Below are 9,480 nucleotides of genomic sequence, written 5' to 3'. Positions count from 1 at the left end.
GAGCATATCATCTGAAACTGAAGAAGGAATTCATATCAGAGCCTAAACTGTGAGAATCCAGTCTGCAGAGGGATAAAGATGTCAGTGGGAGCTCAGGGTACATTTGGGGGAGCTACAAATTAAATAAGCCTCCGGTGAACTCTCTTTGTCCACAATTGAGGGATGGCAGGAAAGTGATCACTAAACAGAGTGCACTGGAATGATGACTATGGAAGATCAGAGACATAAATGGGACTTGAACAGTTAACATTTTGTCTGTTGGTCACCCTCTGACGCATGCCTGACCTGATTTAGCTTTTAATATTTTCTGTATTTTTGTTTTGAGTTTGTTTGTATTACAGTGTATCTCAGAGGTATTCTGTAATTGGGGGTCAACCTCTTGAATTTGTGATCTATGTTTTAATGTTCTTCAGTAAATGAAAACCATATTTGTTGGCTCTAGTAGAAGGCAAATGTTTTGAGAATGATGATGGCAATAAATGTACATATGCTCTTGAAACAATGGATGTATGTATGGATTGTGATAAGAATTGTATGAGCCCCCAATAAAATGATAAAAAAAGAAAACCATACTTGAGGGGCCTATAGGGACAGCAAGTAGTATAATGGTTTGGGGGTGGGTGTGGTTACATGAATGGAGAGAGGGGGTTATGGTAAAAGGGAGCAGATATCCAGGAGTCTAGGAAAAAAAGGAATAATTGGAAACTCTGGTAGCAATTGCACAATCTTCCTGACATGATTGAATGGTGGAATCTTAAAAGATGTACAAGAGGGTAAACACAAACAGGAGGAAGTTTTCCTAGTACATATTATTAATGGTAGGCACGCACCGGGCACCTTGCTCTGAGTCATTGCATCCAGTGGCATCACCTGGGAATGTTATCTTGTGGTCACAGTGATTATTTTTGTTAATGTAGTTTCACTCAAACCACATTTTTGGAGATGCTGATATAAAAGAACAGCATGTGCCTTTGAAATTTCGTTTCCTGCTCGGGCTAAATGCCACAGAAATGGGTGTCATGTTGAACATAGCTCCAAGGACCACACTATGTAAAAACTAATGCACACATGTAGTTTTGTCCATTTGAAAAAGATGAAATATCAATTGATGTCACAGCTTTTGTACGTCCATCAACTTGCGGAAAGGAAGAATATGAAGAGGGACATGAAAGGATAGTAATTTGATGACATAGAAGAGGTAAAGAAAAACACAAAGGTGCTATTGGGAGCCATCCAAACAAATAAATTTGAAAAATATTTCCGGGGACTTCTGGCAAGATGGCATCCTGGTAGGCAGCCCGAGCTGGGAGCTCTGTGGAGATTGGTCAGGAGGGAGACCAGGAGTCTCAGTGGGGGATCCAAGCCTCTTGGGTAACCTCCATGACAGCTCAGAGTGTTGACTTTCATGCCCTCTCCTACACCCACTGTGGGGTCCCTGGTACCTGTGGTTGGGTGCAAGAGGTGCTTACGCTCGCCATGCCCACACTGCTGCAGTTCCCACCATGACTACCACTCAATGGTCGCCCACCTGAAACCCAGTCACTGTAACCAAAGCTTGCAAGCCATTCAGCATAGGCTCTTGCAGCCACACTCTCCAAAACCCTGAGATCTGTGCATAGCTTTACCTGCCTTGCCCTGGGCTGTCCCTCCACCTGATAGCGGTTCCCACTTCCACAATCAAAATCACACACCTCCCCCCATCTATGGCACTGTGGCCAGTGTTCTCTCTCTATCCATGCACGGAACTGACAGTCACAATTGGGGCCTCCTTCTGTCCTCGTCCCCCCACATGGTGACCAGTAGAGCCTCTAACTGTGGATGGACCTACAGCACTGCCTGCAGCGCCCACCCCCCATATCATGGCCCACACCTGGACCACCCTCCATCCCACCACATCTCGCAGTCTCAAGCATGGGCCAGAAGTCACTATCACACCGCAGCCTGCGCCAGTGTTGTCAGAGTCTGTCAGCCACAAACAAACTTATATGTACTACCAAGTAGTGATCAAACAGGACACAGTCTGACTTCGGAGTCCGACGCCTGAGAAGGATAAAAAATGCACCCCATATTGGCTACAGTGGGAGGGAACATCCAGTGAGAAAAAAAAACAGTAACCAGACCCCTCGCACCCACCCCACCCCACCCCTGGCACATGGCTGCAAGCAGCACACAGAATCATTCCTACCAGACTCCCAAAGAGAGAGCCAGAAAATGGCAATAAGCTCTTCCAAAATGACATCCAGACAGCAATGAGCCACAAAAACATCAATGAAAAAAAGAGGAGAAGCAAAAGCCATTATTGGAGGAAGTTCTGAACCTAGCGTCATGCATCAAAGAAACAGAAGTTGATCTACCATAGAAATAAATTTTCAGAATGCTGTTGGGTGTCGTATGGGAGAAAAGCAAAGCAATAGATTAAAAGGTTGAAATGATAGAGGAGTTAAAAGCCACATACCACAGGGAAATACAAGAGTTATGGGATGAGGTAATCAAAGCAAATAACAAGTTAACAGACTTTACCAGCAGACTTGAGGCAGCAGAGAACCATATCAGTGATTTCCAGGATTGCCAGGCAGACTTAAACAAATAGGAAAGATAGTTAAACAAGATAAACAGAGAAGATGAAGAAAGCCTGAGAACCACGTGTGGTGCTATAAATAAGAACAACATTAGAACAATTGGATTACCAGAACAAGATATGATGAAGAAATAAATGGCAAAAATAGTGAGGGAATTCCTAGATGAAAACTTACTCAGCTTAATTAATGAAAACAGGCAACCATTCAAGAAGGAGAGAAGACACAAGGCAGACTGAATCCCAGGAAGAATTCCGCAATGCATATAAGAGTTAAACTATCCAACTTTGAGGAAAAGGAGAAAATCCTAGCATCAAAGGGATAAAATGCAGTCACCTACAAAGGTATATGAATATGCTCAAATAAGAATATACTCGGTCCTTTCAGCAGACACCATGAAGAAGAGAAGAGAGTGGAATAACATCTTTTGAATGTTGAACGAAAATAATGCAATCGCAAGAATACTCTACTCTTGCAAACTATCTATGAAAATTCCAGAACACTTCATTGTACCCATGTGAAACTTGAACATGGATGAACAGGCAGTTGTGCTATCAAAACAAGGAAATATTGCATTGTTTAAAATCAGGAAAGGTTTGTGGCAGGGCTATAACCCCTCACCATACTTATTCAACTTGTATACCAAAAAAAATCATTGGGCAAGAGAAGGATTATATGAAGAAGAATGTGGCTTCAGGATTGGAGGAATGCTTACTACCAGCTTGCTACATGTGGCTAACACAACTTTGTTTGGTGAAAGAAAGGAGCCCTTGATGCACTTGTTGATGAAGGTCAAGGATTGTACCCTTCACCATGGATTATGACTCAATGTAAAGAAGACCAAAATCCTCACCACTGGACCAATAGCCAATAACATTATGGTAATCGGAGGAAACAATGAAGCTGTCAAGGATTTTGTCTTGCTTGGATCCACAATCAATGCTCATGGAAGCAGCAATCAGGATATTAAAGGATTGGTTAGTGAAGTCTTCTGCACAAGACTTCTTTAGAACATTAAAAAGCCAGGATGTTACTTTGAAGACCCACCTGATCCAAGCCATGATACTTTCAATTGCCTCTTTTGCATAAGAAAGCTGAACACTGGCTATAGAAGAAGAATCTATTCATTTGTATTGTGGTGCTAGAGACAACCATTGAAAGTCCCATGGACTGCTGAAGGGAATAACAGATTTGTCTTGGAAAAGTACATCCAGAATGCTACTTAGAGGTAAGCATGGAGAGCCTGTGTCTTATATGTTAGATCATGTTGTCAGGGAGACCAGTGCCTGGAGAACAGCATACCACATTTTGTAGAGGGGTAGTAAGTGGAGAGCAAATGCCTTGAGAATGATTGGAGCAGGGAATGTATGGATGTGCTTTATACAATTGATGTATGAATATGTATGGATTGTGGTAAGAGTTGTATGAGTCCCTAATAAAATGTAAAAGAAGAAAAGAGAAAAAAATGATTAGGGCAAAGACTGTACAGATGTGCTTTATACAATTGATGTATGTATATGTATGAACTGTGAAAAGAATTGTATCAGCCCCAATAAATTGTTAAAATAAACAAAAAAAAATGAGGGAGGACCTCGAGGACATAAGTTGAAGCCCTGGCTGTACCAATGGGCTAAAACATAAGAACAATTGTGAGGATGGCTTAGGACTGGGCAGTGATTTGTTGCACATAAGGTCACTACTGGTCAGAATTGACTCCATGGAAATTAACAACAACAAAAGCAGTTACTGAAATTCAAAGTACTAAAAAGAAAAACAATGGTGAAACTCACTGATCCTCATCTATTCTAAGAGATCCAAGTCAAGTATTTATAGTACAGTGTAGTAGGGTTACAAGAAAGTAATTTGACTAATTAGGTAAAATCTGGTCTCATGATGTTTTGAAGGACAATAATTAAAATTATTTTTCTGATTGATCAATGGACAACAAGGAATGGGCGCTTGTGTTTGTCCGAGCAGACTAGAGAAGCAAATTCATGGAGACACTCATAGTTGTATAAGAATTTTTTTTATGTACAAGAGCAATTGAATATTGAGAAAACATCTCAGCCCTATCCATATCAAGTCCTTAAGTCTGATATTAGCCCATATGTCCGATACCAATCTGTGAAGTCCTCTTTGGACTCACAAAAATCATGCAATGACATCTAACGCAGGAAGTTCACAGGCCAGTGGGTTGGAAATCTTGTGGTTCCAGTGACATTGTAAGCATCTCAGCGCTGGCAATGGTTTCCATGTGGCTTCTCTAGCTGCCAGGGCTGCACCAGGTTAGGTCCATGTGGCTTCTCCTCAGGGATGTCTCCCAGGGAGTGTGCCGAGAGTAAAAAAAAAGGGGGCTTGCGCCTCCAAAGAGGAAAATCCAGAATTCCCAGAATCCTCAGAACTCTATGACCACCAGAGGGCTATCACTCTTGGGCTATCACTTGATTGAAAGAATAAACTCTACCCATTCACTCTTAATCCTCAAATTGATACCAGATTATGTAACTACCAAAGACATGCATTGAATATATACCACAACAATTAAGATAGGGACATGAAAATTTCCCCTTGTAATGATTTGAATACTCTTTATTTAAAATTGTGTTATATTTTCTTGTTTTTCACTTTAATAGTATTTTCCAATGCTACCAGACCCTTATTCTCACAAATGCCACAATCATGAGAAACACTTTATAACGAATGCATACGATCTAGCTCCTCTCCATCCTTTGACTGAAAAAAAAGTTCTCTTTGTGTCTGCGATTTGCTAATTATGTGCTGTTCCAGTCTCCAAAAATGAAATCATTGGAGGGTGGAACAGTGGGAATTTTCACATGGAGCAACACCTGCAAGGATCTCTCCCTTTCTCATTGTGTAACTGACAACAAGGCATGTTTAGCCACGAAGTCTGGAAACGAGCCTTCCTTGTTGTTGTGTCCGCTGTCCCTGGGGGTGGGGGGGCACAGCTTGGGAGGAAATCCGTGCCGGGCGGGTGGCACAGGTAGGGGGCAGTAAGAGCAGCCCGCGAAGGCTCCTCTAGGTCCCGAGTGGCTCCTCTCTATGATCTTGGGAAGAGCTTTCCCGTGGGGACGCCATCTTGCCGGGGCGGCTCAGTGAGGCGGCGTCGAGCAGGTTCGTGGACGGCTCTGGGCTTCCTGAAGAGCCTGCTCTGAGCGACCCCAGCCCCGGGCTCCACACCCCACCGTGCCTTTCGGGACATCCAAGGGAGGACAGTGGGGACGTGTTCCTGGTCGCACGCTGCACCATGGGTGAGTCGGTCAGCCTGGGTATCTCGGTGCAGAGGGGGGAGGGGCACTCTCGATGCGACTCCCCTCGATCCTTGAAAGCACCCAATCCTGTCCGCGTGGCGTGGGCAGTAGCATCGGGATGGGGGCTGATGGACACTGCAGGGAAACCTCTCTGTGTGGTTCTTCCTGGCTCCGGGGACGTCCTTCTCCAGTTGAGGAGAAAGGCCCGCATCCAGTGATTTTATGCTTGAGAGTGAGGAAGGTACCCATGGTTTTCCATGTGGGGAATTTAGCATCTTGGGGTTTGTATTGCATGTTTAGGAAGGGGCTAGCAACCCACCTTGCCCTTGAATCCTCATCCCAGCCATGAAAGATAGATTGTAATCCCTCAAGGGACTGGTCTGAGAGAGAGTTGGGACTTTCCTCTAGTGTAAATAGATCGGGTCTCAGAAACTCACAGGGGCACCTTTGCCAGTCCTATGGGGTCCTTATGAGTCGGATTGACTGCATGGCAGTGAGTGAGTTCGGTTTTATAGGGGTGATTACAGGCTTGTTGACAGTGCCTGGGGGTGTGATGAATCACCATCTGGGCTGCTCACTACAAGTTCACCAGTTCCAAACCATCATCCTCTCTGGGGGAGAAAGGTGAGGTTTTCTACTCCCATAATGAGTTACCATCCAGGAAACCCACAGGGGCAGTTCTCCGGTGCTCTATCTGGTCCTTGTCAATCACAATGGACTCTGACAGTGAGAGGCTTGTTTATTGGCCCAGCGTATGGCCTGCGAGATAATATTCCATGTGTGGCTTTTAATGAACCACGTTGTATGTTAGTGAAGCAAATTTTATGACCCACACTGATAAAACCTTTGCCGTCTAACAGAGTCGGCTCTGCGAGATTTATCTGTCATTCATTGAAAATGTCCCCCATGATTGCAGACATGCCAATCCCTACATTTGCCGCTGTGTTTGTTGAGGATATTCTGTTTTTTATGCTGAGATGGACATATTTGGAGGCCCTTTGTCATTATTTTGATCAGGCCAAAAAGAAAACTTTAATCATAATAGAAACTCCCTCTTTTCTCAAGTGATGAATCGGCTCAAGGTAGTTTTCTTTGGCTTTTTAGAATGGGGTTTGAACAATTTGGTGTCTTGAGGTGCTTTTGTAAACTCCTCTGCCATGGTCTCCTTAAGAGCACTATTCCTGCTCTTTCTTTATAGACTAAATGACTGTGTGAGATGCCTGCACTATATCCCCTCTAACAAGCCCCCGCCCTCCTTGCATAGTCTCCATCGTTTTGTCTCTACACGCTTCATTTTGTCTGTTTTCGTCAGAGCTCTCATTCATTAAAATCTTCATTCAACTCATGCAAATTCCCTGTGAGCCTTGAACTGTAACATTGAACATTCAGAGAACATCTTCTTACCCCTTCACAGGAAAAGAGGGAGGTCAGGGTAAGAGATGTTATGCAATGTTCTGAGGCCACCCAGACAGGGATCAGATGAGTAGGAAGGACCTTCCTGGATCCTCTGCTCACACCTTCTGCTCTGGGTTTGCTCTCCCTTGGGCTACAAACACTGCCCACCTCTCAGATCCCCTGAAGTGGAACCACAGAGGACTGTTTCAGCCTTGGTAGTCCGGGGGTAAATTTCTGTTTGCAGTATGCAAATCTGTGATGTTTCTCTACCATACTTGTTCCAACGCCCACCCCTGGACTTCTGGCATTGCCATGATTGATGGGTTGTTTCTAATTTCAGGGGACAAACATAAAGTTGATGTTTCTCTACCAACAGCAAGATGCAGGTGTATTCGGAGAAGGAGAGTTCCCATCTACTCTGAGAAAGCCAGTCCTAGCGTTGATCAGTTACCCTTCCAGGGGCAAGGTGACCACGTGGCAAGGAGGCATGCCCGGGTCAGGTCTGGAGTACGATAGTAAGTGACCACGGTGGCAAGCATGATCCAATGGAATATGTGACACTCGATTTCACGTTCCCATTCCTCTTCTACCCTACAACAGGGTAGGATGAAGAATGCTAGGACAAGATTAATGGTTGAGCAAACATTATGATAACCTTCTGTCTCTTTATCACCATAGCACCCCCTATCGCATCCCTTCTTGCAAGCAGGGAGACACATATCAAACAGGAGACTTAACTCAAGGTGATATGGACAGAGAGAAAAGATCTGGAGGCAGGAATGGAGGAGAACAGACAGAGTGAAAGCACCTGGTGCTTCTCCAACATCACTGTGAGTGTCCCGGCAAAATGAACATAATGTGCAGGGGAGACGGGGTGTGTTTAATTGTGCTGATCCCTTGTGGGGCACCCTGCTGGGGCACGGTGCACAGGAAATGCGTGCTTTTTCTCACAAGATGGGTTCATCCTTGATGAATCTAAAGGCATGCTGGGAAAAGTAATGAAGATGGACTGGGCAGGCGGCAGGGAGAAAGACAACAACGGTGTACAATGGTGTAAACTGCTCACTAGGAGATGGAGCAATTCCCCCCGCTTGTCCCCAGTGTGGTTCAAACTGAGGGTTGGAGGAGGGGACAGACCGTGGACAGAGTCTCTGAAAGCCTTGTTAGAGGGGGAGGCAGTCACTTAATAAAGAAAGCTCTCCCAGAAGCTTAGAAAAGCAGGAGCTTTCTATGAAAATTGAAGATGATTATTTGCAAGAAACGTGGGAATGTATGGAGACAGTATTTATGATGCCCTCATCGCACAGGTTAGATATAATGGGCAGTGGTCTAAGAATAGAAACACTTTTAAAGCTCTTTGTAAGGAGCACATTCTTGAGTCTCTATTCAGGCTCTATTTCCATCATGATTGTGGCCTTTTCCATACTTGCAGATGCTCCAAGAGTCCATTTAGCATGATGCCTGGCTGGTATTGGCTGCTGAATTTGTCCCAGGGTCAAACCAATGTCCCCTTCACTCTGGTACAGGGAGACAAGCAAGTAGGTATAGGACGAGAGGAGGATCCAAGCTGAGCAAGGATTCTGCTCTCTTGTAGCTCTCTCTGAATGTCACTGTCAGAAATGACAGGCCAAATTCTTGCAGTAAAGTGTGAGCATTGAGCTTGCATTGAAGAATGTCAGCAGCAATATTTGGGATGAGGATAGTATGTGTCAGGACATAGGCAAAGCTAGTTGGGAGCAGTTGAGCAGCCTAAATGCAAGTGTCTTTTTGATGTTGGGGTGTAAAAGTCTTGGTATTTACCCACCACATCTCTTGTCTTCCTTGCAGAACCTTCCCTTTGACATCGCCTTTGTGGTGCCCCAGGCTCTGCGGAAGGAGATGGAGTTGAAAATGTTTGAAGAAATGCACACTCCAGAGGTGTGTGGCCACGCTCAGACCCACCACCACTTCTTCCATCTCAGATCCCCCTCCTACCACCTGAGGCTCAAGCCACTAATCTCCATCTCTGTCTCTGCAGGTTACAAATAGGAAAGGAGATAAGGGATGCCAGGGAGCTCATGACCTTTCGCAGAAGGTCCACTCTTATGGAGGTATGTGTGAAAGCAGTCATTGTAGGGCAGCTGGGTGCAGAGTGGTCTTTGTGGGAGGGGTGGTTAGAGGTAATTTTGGGAAGGGTTGGTGCTCAAGCCAGTTGAGCAGTGCACTTTTATCTACCTCATTACTTGTCTCCTATTCTAGAA

At 44.7% G+C, this 9,480-nt stretch overlaps 1 long non-coding RNA gene across 1 annotated transcript; it reads left to right on the top strand.

Moving 5' to 3' along the window:
• The first annotated feature begins 7,928 nt into the window (after positions 1-7,928).
• LOC142434022 (uncharacterized) lies at positions 7,929-9,480 on the top strand. Its single transcript, XR_012781108.1, has 3 exons — positions 7,929-8,070; positions 9,068-9,157; positions 9,258-9,480. It is a non-coding gene; the product is annotated as an uncharacterized LOC142434022 (long non-coding RNA).

This window comes from Tenrec ecaudatus, chromosome X (genome assembly GCF_050624435.1).
Source record: "Tenrec ecaudatus isolate mTenEca1 chromosome X, mTenEca1.hap1, whole genome shotgun sequence".
NCBI classification, from domain to species: domain Eukaryota; kingdom Metazoa; phylum Chordata; class Mammalia; order Afrosoricida; family Tenrecidae; genus Tenrec; species Tenrec ecaudatus.
The sequence above is the reverse complement of the archived record's forward strand: the minus strand, read 5'-3'. Positions and strand labels throughout refer to the sequence as shown.